This window comes from Chiloscyllium punctatum, chromosome 19 (assembly GCF_047496795.1).
Source record: "Chiloscyllium punctatum isolate Juve2018m chromosome 19, sChiPun1.3, whole genome shotgun sequence".
Taxonomy (NCBI): domain Eukaryota; kingdom Metazoa; phylum Chordata; class Chondrichthyes; order Orectolobiformes; family Hemiscylliidae; genus Chiloscyllium; species Chiloscyllium punctatum.
This window is the reverse complement of record NC_092757.1, coordinates 12,159,827-12,178,220: the sequence shown is the minus strand read 5'-3', so window position 1 is coordinate 12,178,220 and position 18,394 is coordinate 12,159,827.

The following is an 18,394-nucleotide window of genomic DNA, read 5'->3' as shown; positions in this document are numbered from 1 at the left end:
TTATTGAACGAAACACACACTGAGCATATGAATTATCTTGGATATTTTCAGGGAGGTCCGGGCTGTCCTCGGTTTAGTGAGTACTGATGCTCCATGTGATGATGCTGATTTGTAATCACCACACTTACTGAGCACAGTTCGATGGAACAAACCAACAATTACCATTGGGTGATGCTTCATGGAATCGTGTAATAAAGAAGATGCCTATCAAATCTGGCATCATCAAGCGCTGATATAAGTGCTTTGCCGAGTTTCTACGGTTTCCTTCCTCAAGCACCCCCACAGGCAATGCATTTCAGAAGCATATCATTCTCTGGGTTCAAAACAGATTTCACACATCCTCACTCAATCTCTTGTCTTTCACTTTTAAAGTGTATCCCCTTGTACTTAACCGTTTGACTAAGGGGAACATTTGCTGTCTGTTCACTCTATCTATACCTCTCATGCTGTTTTCCACCTCTGTCAGGTTCACCCCATAACCTTCTCTGTTCCAAAGTAATGCAAAAACAAATCTAGCCGAACTTCATGGTTTGAGTACTCTCTTGTACTGTTATTCTTTCAAAGTGCAGCATGTCACATGTTGCAGTGTTATGTTTTTTGGTCATTGTTCTGGCCATCTGAACAATGCGGATTTACACCTCTGTAAACAACGCGTCCATCCTCACTTTGAACCACCGAAATAATCATTGCGTCATCCACAACATTGTTTATTATGCTCTAACCCCCACCCCCATCTCCCACATTGTTATCATCAACGTGTATGAATATCAGAAACAAAACTTGATTTTCTACCCGTTCGACAGTCGTTGTTGCAGAGGAAGAATTGATAATTCTAGTTTATAATTTTTCCTCTTTTGGTGAATTTGCAGCATGATGCAGGAGATGGCTTTTATTAGTGAGGCAAAAATACTATTTTGGACATGGAACTGAATTCTGTTTTTATACTCCGGCCCATGCATCTATTATTCATATTTTACATATGAATAATGATAATGCATCAATATTCTTGTACTCGCTTTTGGCACTGTGCACTGCAACATTTCCATTTTATGTGGGCCTGCAGCTCATTCTTCATAACATTCGCTGCAATCCCATCATAGCACAGGGAACCTTTTTTAAATCTGCAGGATGGACGCAGGCTCATTCCTGAAGTTTGTTTGAAAGAACTAAGATGATGAGGATAAAGTTTCAATTAACTTCTGCATTATAAGCATGCAGTAGAAGGTCAAATCACATTCTCATTTCCACATTGAATTGAAAGCAAAATCAAAGAAAAAATCACCGACCGTTCTGGATATTGTTTGGTTACATAAAGTGACATAATGTTGAGATAATGAATTGGAGAGAAAAGAAAATGTCTGCCCTTATTGGAGATACAGAAATGTCGAGTGGGGATTTACAATATGAACAACAATCCTGTTAATAAAAGAAGTTTGAGAAACATTTTCCTAATATTCAAAAGAAACCAGATACCAATTTTCCTTATCCATCAATCTCAGTTTTCCAACTGCCACAGATGGTCCTTCTGACATAATACCTCCTCCCCTTCCTACTCTTTCCTTACCCACCTTTTACCCTCTCATTGCCCCTTCTGCTGTGACATACCCTTCCACTGAACACCTCCCTTCACACTTCACGCACTGTGTATCACACCAGTTCACTATCACTCCCACTTTCCCGAACTCTCCCTTTCGCTTTTTGCTCTCACACTCAATGCTGGAAATTGCTGACTTCTGTGCTATTACATGTCATCAATGAATGGTGCGTATGAAATGATCACTGTTCAACAGCAACAGAAAGCAACATGTTTGCCACTGTCTGATGCGCCGTGAACAGGATGGCTTTGTTAACTATTGGTACAGAGTGGAGTTTCTTCTTGTCCCTCTATCACAACACTTAACCAAACAGCCTCATTTCCAACAGGGCAAACATCTTGGGACAGAATTGGAAGTCCATGTATCAATTTTCTTTTGTATATTGTGAAGGCATTGTTCAAACAAAGAGTATTCTTGTCTTTTGCTCCTTGTTCTTTTAACTGATCTTCCAATATAATTTGAGGTGAGATCAGAGAGAGTTCCCTTTCAATCGAAGCAGGAATTGACTTAGCGTGGAATCCAGGACACTGAGCAAAACTGAGATTAATGGGAATTAGAGAACATCCTGTACTGGTAATGGGAACAATGGGAAAACAATCTCTACAAGTTATCTTCCAAGTTACATGCCACCCTGACGAGGAACTAACCAGTTGGTAAGACATCTTGGAATATGCCCACAAGCAGCTCTGTGTGTATGTGCATCACTTGGGCACAAGAGATTCAAGTAGGCTGCACTATTTTACCTTTTCCAGAGTGATGGTGTTTGACACGTAAAATCTGCCCATGCTAGTTCCTTCCAAAACCCGTGGATGACTACGCCCTGTACCAATGTATCTTATGTTTCCACAGTTTAATCTAAAGTTTGAGAAATTTAAGACCTTGCTGAATGAGTATGACCGTCGTGACACCTGGAGCATGATATGACGTTGTGGTAATGATTGGGATCCTTAATTCAATTGGATACTTCCAGAGGATTGATCATGTGATTCATGGCCACTGAATTCAACATTTTCATGGTGATTTATGACACGGAAAATGTTATTAATATATAGGGCTCTGTCAAATAAAAAACTTCTAATTTTTCATTCAAGGAACATAAGCAAATTCATGAGAGTTAACTGAAATGGCAGCTTCACTGTTTCCTTTCATATCAGAAAAATATCCAAACTCCAAACGAAAAGGGAAGTTGGAAGTGGTGGAAAACTGTAACAAGTCCAACAGCATCTGAGCAGAAAGAGAATTAACGTTCTGAGACCAATATGACTTTTTTCAGAACAGACTCATGTTCGTCTCAATATGTTAACTCTCTTTCACTCTCAAGATACTGACACATGAGCTGTGTTTCACCAACATTTTCCAATTGTATTTGTGATTTCCAAGTTCCCTCGTATACGTTAGCACAGTGACATATTTGGATCGGTGGCACGGTTGCTCACTGGTTAGCACAGCTATCTCGAAACACCTGGGAACCGGCGCTCAATTCCACCCTTGGGTCACGGTCTGTAATGAGCTTTCTTATTCTTTCTTTGTCTGCAAGTGTTTTGTTCAGGTGTTTCTGATTCCTCACAATTGACCATGAAAAGTTGTTCATCTGTGTCTACTTGTTTTAACTATGGGTGATCGAGGAATCGTGTAGGAGGTGTATCTGTGTCCAATATTATTCAGAGGATCAGTGTCAACTTGATGGACCGAATGTTTTATGGTAACACTTTAGAATTGTTCATCATTATTATCACAAAGACGGTGGTTACTGGGGCAAAGATCTCTGTATCAGCACGTAATGAGCTATATTTCTACTGACGTTGTTCCGTATTCTTTCCATGGCCCTGCACATTGTGTTATCCATGTCGTGATTTTTAATTCTGTGCATCGAAGAGCCAAGAGGGGACATGAGAAGCCGTTGGTAGATTGTGTCAAGGAAAGTCTGAAGACTTTCGATAGCTATATCAGGAATAAAACATTGACTAATTAAGATCTGGGCCTATCACGCGCAGTAGTGGTAGGTTGTGCTTGGAGTCAGAGGAGATAGGGAAAGCGCTTAGTGAATTTTCTCATCAGTATTCACACTAGAAAATAGCTAATGTTATCGAGGAGAATCCTGAGATACAGGTCAGTAGATTAGATTGGATAAAGGTTCACAACGAAGAGGTTTCAGCAATTCTGGAAAGTGTAAAAAAAAACTCCCCTGTGCCGGATGGGATTTAACCGAGGATTCTCTGGGAAACCAGTGAGGAGATTGCAGAGCCTTTGGCTTTGATCTTGAGGTTTTCATTGTCTACAGGAATGGTGCAGAAAGCTGGAGGATAGCAAATGTTGTTACCTTATTCAAGATGGGGATTAGAGTCTAATTATAGACCAGTGAGCTTTACTTTGGATGTTCGTAAAATGCTGAAATTGTTAAAGAGACAGGGTATAAACTCATCTAGAAAGGAATAATGGGATGAGGTATAGTCAACACGGTTTGGTGAAGGGTAGGTCGTGCCTCACAAACCTTACTGAATTTTTGAGGAGGTGAACAAACAGTTGGATGCGGGTAAAACGGTTGCTGTAGTGTATGTGACATTCAGTAAAGCGTTTGGTAAGGTTCCCCACGGTAGACTATGGCAAAAAAATTACAGAGGCATGGGTTTGAGGGTAATTTAGCCGTTTGGATCAGGAATTGGCTAGCTAAAAGAAGACAGTGTGTGGTAGCTGATGGGAAATGTTCATCCTGGAGTTCAGTTACTAGTGGTGTACCACAAGAATCTGGTTTTGGCCCACTGCTGTTTGTCATTATTATCATCTGGATGATGGCACTAAGTTCGCTAGAGTTGTGGATAGTGCCAAATGATGTTGTTGTTTACAGCAGGACACAGATAATTTGGAGGTTGGGCTGTGAGGTGGCAAAAAGAATGCAATGCGGAACAATGTCAGATTAATCACTTTGGATGGCGCAACAGAAATGCAGAGTATGAGGCTCTTGTTAAGACTCATGGTTGTGTAAATGAGTAGAGATTCCTCAGTGTCCATGTACAGAGATCCCTGAAAGTTGCGAACCAGTTTGATAGTGTTGATCAGAGGGCTTATGGTGTGTTTGCTTTTATTACTAGAGGGATTTTGTTTCGGAACCCGGAGGTCATACAGCGGCTTTACAAAACCCTAGTGCAGACGCACATGGACTCGTGAATACAGTTCTGGTCATCTCATTCGTGGAAGAATGTGGAATCATTGGAAAGGGTTCAGAGGAGCTTTACTAGGTTGTTGCATGGTGTGGAGGTAAGATCTTATGAGGAAAGGCTGAGGGACTTGAGGCTGCCTTCGTTTGAGAGAATGTTGAGAGGTGACTTAATTCAGACATTTAATATAATCAGAGATCAGATAGGTTGCATTGCGAGAGCCTGTTTGTTTGGATGATAATGGCTAGCACGAGGATACGTAGCTTTAAATTGAGTTTTAATGGATATAAGACAGATGTCGGAGGTCGTATCTTTACTCAGAGACTAGCAGGGATGTGGAAAGCGCAGTCTACAACAGGAGTAGACTCACCAGCTTTAAGGCCATTTAAATGATCATTGGATAGGCATATGCATGTAAAATGGAGTAGTGTATTTTCGATGGGCTTCAGATTGGTTTCATAGGTGGGCGCAACATCGAGGGTCGAAGAGTTTGTACTGCACTGTAGTGTTTTATGTTCTATATGTGCACAACCCTATTGAACTGTATATGCAGTGATTTAAATACTTATGTAGCAGACTATTCTTTCCATTTGAAATTGCCCTGTCCACATTCATTGAATGCATGCAGTGTGGAAACAGGTCCTTGGAAGAATAACCTGACCAGGCCCATTCTTCTTTTCCCCCCACCCCCCGATATTGACCCCTCACGTTTGTGCCTCACCTACACATCTGTGAATACAATGAGAAGATTAGCTTGGCCAATTCACCTAATCTGCATATCTTTGAACTGTGGGATGAAACACATGCAGACGTGGGGAGAATATGCAAACTCCACACAGAGATTCGCCTGAGGTTGGAATTGAACCAGGCCCTAGCACTTTGAAAATGTAGTGCGCAACCCCTGACCCACAGAGCCACATCAGCAACCAGCATTCTGTTGCCCAAATGTAATAAGTTTCGTTGCTTTGTTTTGCATTTCATTCTGTCTGCCAGAAAGCGTGATGGGAACTGGGGAAATATCGTTGTATTCCCCTCAAATCTCCACAACCACTGCTGACAATGCTTTCTGTCTCCGAACGAATGTTATTTTCATTCTGTCCCTGGCTCATTAATCCAAGGTTTTAATAAACAAGGTCTTTGTACATATCATATTTTTGTCCACTCTGTCTCTCTTCCTGGAGTGTGGTCATCTTCTTTAATTCATTAATGTGACATGGGTGTAACTGGCTGAGCCAGTATATATTTCCCTTTCCGGGTTGCCCATGAAAAGGTGTTGGTGAACTCACTTCTTCAATCATAGCAGTCCATGCTGTAGGCTGCCAGTGCTTAGATCTGTCTAGCTTCATTTCTTTGAGACCTTGTAGTGATATAACTGAATGACTGGCTTGGCCATTTCAGAAGGGCAGTTGAGAGTGAATCACAATTCTTTGGGTCTGGTGTCACATGTAGGCCTCATCACGTGAAGATAACAGATTTCTTTCCACGGAGGACACAAGTGGTCTCGGTGTTTGGTTTTATTTAACAACTAACAATCTTTCATTAGATTGTTAACCCAAATCCTCCATTGAATTCAAATTCCACAATCTGATGAGGTGGGATTCAAGTCCAGGTTTGAGCCATTAGCTGGGCCCCTGGATTAACAGTCTGGAGATAATAGCACTCGACCATTGCATTCCTAGCATCTACACTGGTAATTGTAGTGTTGCTGTTATTGTTACTGTTATTTCATTTTCAATTTGTTAGAAGATGAGAGATTGGGAATTGTACAATTCACACTACTCAGCAAGTAATCAGGACAGTAAATGGTATGTTGTCCTTCATGACAAAATGATTCAAGTGTTGAAGTAAATTCATCTTCCTGCAGTTGTAGCGTGTTGATTGGATAGTAGTTAGGCCAGTGAGTACAGATTATCTCACCCTTATAAGGAATTATTTCATTGTGACTGAGATAGTGCAAAATAGTTCACCAGACTTATTCCTGGGATGATGGTACCGTGAGGAAAGTGTGAGGAAAATGATTGTTTAATCCGTGGTTCTGAGAGTGAATAACAGGCTTTTTCATTTTAACTTGAAGATTAAGTACTGTCACTCATATTCCCAAGAAAAAGACAGTGGTCAGGTGAAGCATTACATTTTTCCGTGATATTTGATTCCCAATAGTTCACATATCTGTCCGGCGCCCCCATGTTGGTTGAGAGGCAGCTGCAGGCTTGGAATGAACTCTCACTGTCTCAATATGCAGTTGGTGTATGAACCTGCACTGTTCACAAATCTGTCAGCAGCCACAATACTTTATTCCTGAAAGAGTTAGGCATTCCGACTAGTTTCTAACCTTCATCGAAACACCAGTCTGCCTTCTCGGAGACAGAACCTATTTCATTGAGACTTGGCACGAACCATCCACTTTCCCTTCTCACATTCTGTGAAGCAAGTGTACCACGTGCAATGAATCCAGGAGGAACAACATGGAGCGGTTTATCTGTGTACTCTCTGCTTCACTGTTTGTCATGTTGGGGCATCAATGACATCTTACTATATCTGGAAAATTGACTTGACAGGCTGAGTGCCCTCTTCCTGGTGACAAGGAAGAGACTCAAAGACCTGACTTGGCAACTCCTGGTTCCTGTTTAACACCTCGATGTGCTGACGACACTCCTTCCCTCCTTATGTCATAGGCAGGAGGGACTGAATTGGCTGTGCCTGTTATTGCCAAATATTTTCAGTGTGTTGATTACATTCCGTTGCAACCAACTTGAAATGCTGAATGAGCTCCTCTTATTTGACTGTGGGAAAGATAAATTTCGAGTTGGACTGTTACAAGAATGTCATCTTCAATTTAGCAACACAGTTTAGATGCTATCCAGGTCTTGCTGCTCACGGACATGGATTGCTTCAGCAGTGGCCAGGTGACAAATTATTTTTATCAATCTTCAGTGAACATCTCCCACTTCTTACCGTATGATGTGGGAAAGACGTTGAAGCAGCTGAAGAAAGCTACCTTGAGGATGCGCCCTGATATGTCCTGTGAGAGAGATGATTGATCCTCACCAACCACGAATACCTTCCCTTGTCCTCTGAATGCATCCAACCACGACTCATTCCCATTGCATTCTATTTTGTTCGGGTTCCTTGAAATCTTGTCTTGATATCGGGGCCAGCCATTCTAACCGTGTGTACATATAACTATTCATGTGAATAGGTCACAGTATCTTTGTGAGCAGCGTTTCCTTCTTATAGAGGGTAGTGACTGTCGGGACTTCTGTATTCCAGAGAGGTAGGGGAGGTAGATCACTAAGATGTTTAGAAGGGGGCACAATGGATATAAGAGGCATCAGGATGTTGAGGGCTGCAGTGATTGAGCATAAAAAAAGAGCTGAGGATTTTGCAGATTAGCTATGATCATATTGAAGGGAAAGACAGACCAGAAGGGCTGAATGACCGATTCTTTTTTCTGACGTTGTCTCATTTTGTTATTGGGAAGTTACTTTCCTGAAAATTCTGTTATTGGATGTTGCAGTCAGGGAGAACAGACGATTTTGTGTGCCATCTCTGGGTGAGGTGTGGGCGCTGTATTTATAGTGAATCTGAATCGGCAACATGACCAAGAGATGAAGGAAGTTCTGTAAAGACCGTGAATTGAGATGTTTCACACCATCACCTACACTTTCTTTTCCCAAGAATATTTTCCAATATCATGTCAAAAAGTGTGTGACAGTCTTCACCTACTGAATGGTTTCTGCGTTTCTGTGCACCACGTTACTGGGGTATATGGCCTCCGACTGTTCCTGTCCAGCAGGTTTGAGAGGTTCAATCGAACATAGGAACTCGGGACTGAGGAGAAGGGCTGATCATGAGACACTTGGAGCCTTCTCCACCAGGCAATAAGATTGTGGCTGATCAGGTTGCAGTTTCCTTTCGGTAGTTCATTGTCCTTTAGCATCCAATATCGAAGTAGCATGGCTTTCAATAAATGCAAACACACACAAGCACCACAAACGTCTGGGGAAGACCATTTCCACTCAAACAGCCCTTTTTGAACTTCTCCTCATCCCTGTTCAGACTGGGGCTAGAGAGATCACTGTTTCATTTTCTAGTCCCTCTCTTCCATTGGTTATACCACATTTTAAAAGTGACTAGGTTGGTGATATAATCAATTATGTAGTTCTCAGACTAGGTCAGGTTCTTTGTTCGGGACAAGTCAGGTAGACAGCTTAAATTTGGAAAAGTAATTTACCAAAGTAAACTTACTTAACTGAATGGAACGATACATGACAAGCCGTGTGGACAAATATGCACATTAATATTTATCTTTCAATGAATACTGAGACGCAGTTTGTATACACAGAAACATACATATACGCAGACACATACACTGAGATACTCACAGTGTCACGCACACAAGTGCACACAGACACACACATATACATGCATGAAGACGAACAGAAAAAAATCTCTGCAGAATATCAGCTTGAAAGAGATTTTCGGAGCAAAAGTTAAATTCAAGACAAAAGGAAATACATCTGAGGTAATTCTGTTCACACATGCTGCTGTCAATCGGTTTCCTTCCTGGATCATTTGGATTTAGCTGAATTGCCTTTGCTTCTGGCAATATGGAGATTCCAATGAATCCTCAACAAGAATCCTTCACGATGCTAAAAATGCGTGATGAGTTTTCCCTTCTCATACTTTGCTGTGAGAAGGAACAAGGAAACAAAAGAAACAATAAGCCGTGACATCTCTAGCAGGTTGCATCTTCTCCAACGTTTAAATAAAATATACAATAATTTTATCTGATCACCTAATTGGACCAAATGAAGCCTCCTTGAATATGCTGTGGATTGTATGACTCCGTCCCTGTTCCCTGATCAATGTAGGAGCAATTTATAAGCTATAATTTGAAGATGCGCTTGTATATTTCCTCATAATTTTGTCCAATAAATTCATGTATTTGTGCGATCTGTGTTAAAGTGAATACATTGTTCTCTTAAATTTGTATCTTTAGTTCTAGTTTCCCACACCAGAGCAAATGTCCATCAGCAAAGCACCTGTTACACTCTCCTCAAGATCTTATATGGTTCAGTATGAAAATCTCACATTCTCAAACCTGAAGTGAGCTGGCCGGGTAGAGGTTTATAAAATTATGAGGGGTATGGAAATGGTGAATACCCAAGGACATTTTCTGAAGTTGAGGGAGTCCAAAACTAGAGCACCTGGTTTGAAGGTGAGGCAGAAATATTTAAAAGAAATAAAAGTGTAATCTTTTCTCGGAGTGTCTGGAATAAACTGCCGAAGGAAGTGTTGGTGGCTGGGTAAATTACAACATTTAAAGCCATTTGAATGGGTACTTGAAGAGGAAGGGTTATGGGCCAAGTGCTGGCAAATGGGACGGGATTAATTGAGGACATCAGGTCGTCAGGGACAAGGTGAACCGAAAGGTCTGTTTCTGTACTGTATGACAGAATAAGGCCTTCTTTCCAGGAACACGTGCATCTTTACAAAGCCTCAGAATCAATTTAGTATATTTATTTTTCAGTTTAAGGAATCATCACTACACGCAATGCATCAGATATGGCCTCAGAAATCCCCTGTACAGATGCAGAAAAATATCATGATAGCCTTTGCATGGAAGAGAATAATTCTATATATTTTCTTAACCACTTACCACATCTGCAGAATACCTTTGTGTGATGCATGTAACAGGATGCACAAATCCCTTTGTACCACTGGGTTTTGTGATCTCTCTCATTTTAAGTACTTTACTGTTGTTTTACCCTATTGTTACAGAATAAACTTCATTCACACAGGTTATACTGTTTCTGCTAAAGGTTGACACACTAAGCTCCCCTGTCTCTACCCCATTACAAACTCTCTACGTCCACTCGACATCTTATTGAATTTATATCTTGGTGGCTGAGCTAATTGAGGTCCAATCCAATCAGCCCCACATCCGAATCATTGACAGGTTCGAAATAGTTGTTGTTCTTGCACTAATCTCTAAGGAACTCTACCACTTTAAAGCTGTCCAAATTGAAAACAAACATCAATCCCTACTGCCGATTTCCTGATAGTTTCCCAGGGTTCCCTGTTTCTGTGTAGCAGCTTAGAAACGTTGGATGGCCTCCTCATGTGCTGTGTAATGTACTCAAATGTCTGAGTGACTTTATCATCTTCCTTTTTAAATCCTTAGAGTACAAAAAGGTCTCCTCGTGTCTCATTGCTGACGGGCAGAATTAGATCTTCCTCTCCCTCTGTAACAGAATCGAGGGTTGAGTGAGAGAACAAGACATGGTTTCGGAACGGCAGGTAGCCATTCAGCCCTTCACGCCTGCTGCTCCATTTAGAATGTGCATTGTTGATGTGATTGTAATTAAAAATCCCTTTCATGCGGTTCCCAATAAACATAGATTCTATTGTCCATTAATGATCTATGGAACTCAATTTCGAATGTTTTTTTATTAACCCTGTCTTCACTGCTTCTTGGGCGTGGGAACACGACAGATCACACAACCCGAAAGAGAAAGGAACATCCCTGTCTAAGTCAGAAATGGAAATGCCCTTGTTCATAAAATGTGTCACCCTCAAGCCAATCATAACTATTTTGACACAGGGACACAACAATTAGAAACAGATATAGGCCATTCAAAACTCAAACCTGTCCATATTTCCTTTAACAACTGACAATCAAATACGTAACAAATTTAGCCTCAACTGAGGTTAGATGAACTCCAGATACCATTATCTCACAAGAGTGTAGGAAAGTGGAACATAGAACAGTGCAGCACAGCACACTCCTTCAGCCTTCATATTGTGTCAACCTTTTATCCTAGTCTAAGACTAAACTAAACTTCATACTCTTCATTTTATTATTATCCATGTGTCTATCTAAGAGTTGCTTGAATGTCCCTAATGTATCTGATTCTACTACCACCGCTGGTTGTGCATTCCATGCACCTATCACTACCTGTAGAAAGAAAATACTGTCTCTGGCATCTTCTCTCAGCCTTCCTCCAATCACTTTAAAATTATGCTCCCTGCGTGATAGCCATTTCCACACCTGTAAAAAGTCTACAATTGTCCACTCCATCTACGCCTCATCATCTTGCGCACGTATATTATGTAGCTCTCATCCTTCCTCACTCCAATGCGAAAACCCTACCTCCCTTAGAAATTCTGCATAAGAGATGCCCTCCTGCACAGGCAACATCCTGGGAAATCCTGTCTGCACCCTCTGGAAACCTTCCAATTTCTTTCCGTAATGGTGTGACCAGAACTTATCACAATACTTCATGTGTGGTCTAACCAGGGCTTTATAGAGCTACAGCATAATCTCGCGGCTCTTAAACTCAATTTCTCTGTTCACGAAAACCAACTCACCATACTTCTCTTAACACGCCTATCAACTTGAATGGCAACTTGTAGGTATCTAAGGACGTGGAGCCTAAGATCCGTCTGTTCCTCCACACGGCCAAGACTGCTATCTTTGACCCTGTAATCTGCATTTGAACTCGATCTTCCAAAATGAATCACTTCGGAAAATAGGAAATTGGAGCAGAATTAAGCCATTTAGCCAATCGGATCTGCTTTGCCGTTTGAATACGGGTGAAACATTTCTCAGCCGCATTCTTCTGCCTTCGCCAACTGATCAAATGGTTCCCCTATTAATGAATAACGTACTTATCTCTATCTTAAATAAATTACTTTTTCTGTTCAGGAGTGTGCATGTCTTAGTGTGTAAGTTTTGATACCTGTATCTATTTGTGTTGTGTGTTTAATGTGTCTATGTATGTTTGTGTGTATCCCTGTCTGCATCTCTGTTAAAAATGGTCTTTGAAAATTCTGGGGAAAGTCCACTGAAATTGACACCAACACCCTCCCCTTCCTCCATCTGTACTCTTTATCAATGTTAAGTGTAGAGCCGTAAAATGCCCCCCTTTGCAGTCCTACCCTTGCTAAATGTCAAATTTTATTCTCTCTCAGATGACATCAAATTCTGTAAATCTCTCAGATTGCACGGCTTCTTGGGTTTTCAAATAACGCCTTTTTAAGCACAGAGCACTTTCGTCTGATATCTAGTGATATTGTTCTTGAGATATTACCCACATCACTGGGTCAGTTTCAGGACTTTTCAATCCTTTCTCACTTATAATTTGTAAGAGTGCATAACAAAAGATTTCAAGTTAAAGAACGTGTAATAAGTGCATTACATCAATTTACACACGTTTCAGTCGACCTTCATTGGATTCAGTTGCAGTGGAAATACTCTTTATTGTGTACACTCCGTGTCACGAATAATCTTCAAAGACAAATCACTTCCAAGTTGTAGAAGGAGCACAGACATGACTCTACATGAGCATTCTCCACTGTTAGGGTCCTCAGGACAATTATGATACTCCCTCTACCTGCCGATACGTCAGGCAGTCAGTTTGGATGGTGTGAGCTGGCTCTCTCTCAGACTGAAAATCTGATGTGAGAAAGTGAGGTCTGCATATGATGGAGATCACAGTGCTGGAAAAGCAAAGCAGGTCATGCAGTTTTAGAGGAGCAGGAAATTTAACGTTTTGGTCTAGAGCACTTCATCAGGAATTCCGTTGACGTAGTAGAGTGTGAAGGCCAACCGAGGGGGCATTGCTTCACTTTGAACATCACAGAGGCTGACATATCCGCTATGCACATGGATACACACAGAGACACGCAGGGACACACAGAGACGAATGCAGACAGGCAGACACACATTATTGATTATAGATACACACAAAAAAACTGACGCATTAACACAGATACTAATACAGATGTACAGAGACTCATACTGATACACTGATACGCATGCACACACAGATAACCTGTCATCAATACAGACATACTATTCACACACTGACACACTGATGTTGATACAGACATCAAGAGTCTGCCAGTATTTACTTTTCTCGTCGTGACATTCCCAATATTTCACTTGTTCCGTGTGGCGTGTGTCAATATTTCTGTTGCACTGCAGGAGATCCTCTGCATCCTCTCTATAGCTTCCACATTTTTCTATGACAAGGCGACCAGAACTGAAAACAATGTTCCACGTGTAGGGTGACCTGACGGTGATGAACACTTCCGCCAATTAAAGCAAACAGCGAGAAAAGCTCAACTTGCAACGTAAGCTGTTAAAGTACGAGTGACAAATCTCAAACTTCTCTCTTTATGTATAAATAATTTCAATTTATTCCTTAACACTAAAAGTGAACATTGAACAACAGCTATTCACAACTGGAAGCCCCTCTTTCTCTGAACTGGTTGGTAATTGCCTCCAACTTTATAACAACATAATGTTCCAAAAAGAAAAAACCACATTAAAATTGCATCAACATAATTTCAAAACGACACAGCACCTGTCATCTCCAGTGTCATCTTACTTTCAGCTGAAGATCTTCCTGGGTTGTCTTCTGAATTTTAGTGCAAGGATGTTTCATACAAAAGCGGTATCTTTGTCAGAGAGAGTTTTGCATGGCTGTCTCTCTCCAGATGGCAGTGGCTCTCAGCCCAACTAGCGAACTGCCTGCCTCTTTTATGCCACTCAATATTTGATCATCTCATTGGTTAGATGTTGGCAAAGCAATAAATTCAAAATCGATTCACTTTTGAATCCTCTTGCAGAATTTAAACTGAATGGCTAAATTCGAATTGTTTTCAATCAGCAACCATATCTGTTTCACTGCCAAACGTTGCATGCTTTATATTTTCCAGTATACTTTGGGAACTGCTAGCTGGTCATACGAAGGTGCTTGCAAGCTAATAGTGCACAACAACATTCACTCTCTAATTAAAGGTACTATAAACGCCTTCAACTTCATGACAGTGGTTTAGTCCGAGCTTTATAGAGCTTTAGCATAATCTCATAACTCTGAAACTCAGTTCTGTAGTTTGTGAAAGCCAACACAATATACAGATTTTTAACAATCACATCAATCTCGGTCAAGAGTAGGTTGGCGTTGGAAAAGTACAGCAAGTCAGGCAGCATCCGAGGAGCGGGGAAATTGATGTTTCCTGCACAAGCCCTTCATCAGATGATGAAGAGCTTCTGCTTCAAACATCGATTTTCCTGCTCCTCGGATGCTGCGTGACCTGCTATGCTTTCCAGGACCACCCTAATCTTGACTCTAATATCCAGCATCTACCATCCTCGCTTTTGCCGATTTACCATCAACCTGGGTGGTAACTGTGAGGGATCTCTGGCCATGGACCCCAAGATCGCTCTGTTCATCCGCACTGAAAAGTATACTGCCTTTATCCCAATATTCTACATTCAAATTCGACCCTTCCAAATGAATGACTTCACATTTTTCCAGGATTAACTTGATTTGCATCTCATCAGCTCAGTTCTGAATCCTGCCAATGTTCCATTGCAACTTACAACATACCTCAACATTATCCAGAACTCCATCAAGCTTTGTGTTTTCGGCAGATGTACTAATCCGCACTTCCACATCCTCATCCAAGCCATTAGTAAAAGTCCCAAAGAGCAGTAGTCCTAAAATTGATTTTGTGGGACATCATTAATCACAGAGCACCAGATTGAATGCTTTCTATCTACTACCGTCCTCAGTCTTCTGTGGGCCAGGAATTGTGTATCTAGAGCAGTGTTCCCTCATTGTGCAAACTATACGGTTGGATTGGTTCAATCATTTGGAATCATGGACGGCCCCTTATTAAATTAAAGAAGCTGCAGCTTCCACAAGCAAGGGGAGAACTGGATTTTCCAGACTTTAGGAAGAATCAGCTGATTTCTCTATTAATCTACATAGCCAACTGGGTCTCGCGTGACCCGCAATCAATCTGGCTGGACATTGAGGCTCCTCAAGCAGTACTCCAGCTTGTCTGCACTGTGATCCCTGCTAAACGGATATCTCCTCTGTATTATGGTGTCTGATTCTGTGTGGCGGATTGGGCATCTGATATGTTTGACCATTTGATTTTATCTCTCAGCATATTCATTTTATGTTCTTATTCTTGTTATTGGACGCCGTCCCCAAAGTCTGATATCTCCAGCTAGTCCCATTTTCCTGAGAAGAGCCACGTTTATTCGATTTGTCAGTGAAGTAATCATTCAATTAATACATGAATATCCGTCCTTCTGTACCTTAACCTAGCAGTTGGTGCTCATATCCCTGGATTCCCATGGACATCATTATCAAGCTCAGAAACAATTGCAAGATGTATGGCTGGAGCTCTCCTGTATGTTCCGGCTGGGAGTCCCAATTGGGTCCTTCGTTTATCGAGAGCTGGCCTTGTGAAGCCGTGTTTTTGTTCAGACTTCTTCCTCCCATTGGGCATCTAGGACACCAGACACAATGCTTGTGGTTACACAAAGGCCCTGACCAAAATAGCCAAAATGCCCGCGCCTACATTGTTCAAAAAAGACCGCCACGTCCTATGAAAACGTTCCATTTTCCGGTGCATGATAATTGTAAGGAAGACCAGGGGGATGTGCTTCATAACTAACCTACACAAGCCCGAGATTCCTGGGGATTGTCTGACACCCACCTCATCAGAATGTTCTTTCTAGCACAAAATGAAAGAATACTAAACAATTTCTTCCCAAACATGGGTGATCTGTCAAACCCAAGAGGCGGGACATCAGATTTACCTTGACCTCGGTTCCCAAGACCCCTTCCAAAACACTCGCTATCGGGCCCTAATAGCTATGAGTTTAGTGGCATGGCCATAAACAATGAGTATGCGTACTGACATCTGTTTTACATTTGGGCACGCTGGGGGCGCTCTTTCTTAAATTTGGCAAGCCACTCCGATTACAAATAAACCCTGTGGAGTACCTTTCTGTTGCATAGCTTGCGTCCTGTTGCAAATCGAAGTCTTCCAGGTATTCTTCCAAATATCTGCCCATTTCTCTGTTGAAGATTCCACGCTCAATTGCTGTACCCAAATTCCACACAGCTGCTCGATGTCCTTTGAGACGCTACCTCCTATTAAATGCTAGAGAGTGCTGACCGAGAGAGTGCACATGGACCGAAGCACTTTCAGCTCCATATTCGACTTATGGGGACCAACTACTAATGTAGTTTTTTTTTTCTGTATAAAATCCCTAATCTCATAGATAGTTCATATTTCTGGCTCACCTGCTCAAAAGAAGTCATGCCCACCCTGTCAATTAAGTCTCCCAAACAAAAAAAAAGTCCTCCGGACTCCCAGAGCCAAAAGCTAGAATCCATCAATCCAACAATGGGAGTAAAAGTGGAAGTGATTTTTTTAATAAATTGCCCTCGCTTTGTTGCATCATTTTCCATGCTTTAACTGTGTTAAGGACAGTTGGATTTCTGCAATAGTCCATAACAGTCCGCAGCTTGTCCACGAACAACAGGTTAATGAGGGGATATTTTGCCTGGGAGGCATCGATGTCCAACCACATTGACCGCGGGTCTTGGCAAATCAAATCAGCCAAATAGGCTAGAAGGGAACTCAATTGGTATTTGTTAAAGTGTTTAAAATCCACATCCCTCAGCTCCCGCGGAAACTGCAATTGGGTGAGCTCCATAAGAGGCCGCCTATGATGTCAAATAAAACATCCAAGCCGACTGTAAAGCTCTGTATAGGCTGACTGGGCAGTATCAAAAGGCGTATTTGCCTGGGATATAATAAACGGGGGAACACGTTCATTTTGACCGGAGATATTCTTCCCAACGAGGATATAGAAAGATCCTCCCAACGATGAAAGTCCTGCCTTATGTTCTCGAGCAACTGCAGGAAGATAGCTTTACCTAATTATTTGAAGGCTGGAGTGATAAAAATGCCAAAATATAGGAAACCTCCCTCTGACCATCTGAAAGGGAATCGAATTCCACCTCCAAGATCGAGTGTTCTAATAAGACCCAGACAGGCATGGTCTCCAATTTCATAAAGTTGATTTTATACCCCAAGAAAGATCCAAATACATTAATCACTTGGCGCACAGATATCATCGAGTTAGTTAGAAAGAGAAGAACGTCATCTGCATAAAGCGTGATCTTATGCCATCCTGATCCTACCTCCAGGGCAGTAATATTGTGGTCCCTCCGGATGGGCTCTGCCAACGGCTCAGTCAACAATATTAATATTAACGGTGAAAGAGGACACACTTGACGGCTGCCTCTGCCATTGCAACAATTATCAGACCTTATACCATGAGTGACTAGATAATACTGTCACCGAACTGGCATAAGCTATCCAAGGCCAAACTATTCCAGGACATAATAGAGGTACGGTCACTCCACCCGGTCAAATGTTTTCTCTGCATCCACTACCAAGCCTGGAAACGACCCTAGCTGGCACACCTGAACCATATTAACACTCTCCTGTTATTATTCGACGACCTGTAACCCCGAATAAAACCTGTCTGATCCTTTTTCACAATGAAGGGCAAGACCTTTTCCAGCTTCAACGCCAGCATTTTCACCAAAATATTAAAGTCCACGTTTAATAAGGATAGAGGCCTTAATGAAGTTCAGTGCTCGGGAGAATGAGATAAATATTTCCTTCTCTCGGAGAGGATGTGAGGCAGGCCTGACTGTATGAGGAATTGTACATATCCAACATTGGCTCAGTCAGCATGTCTACGAACTCCTTTTAAATCTCACTCTAAAATCCATCTGGGCCCGGTGCTTTACC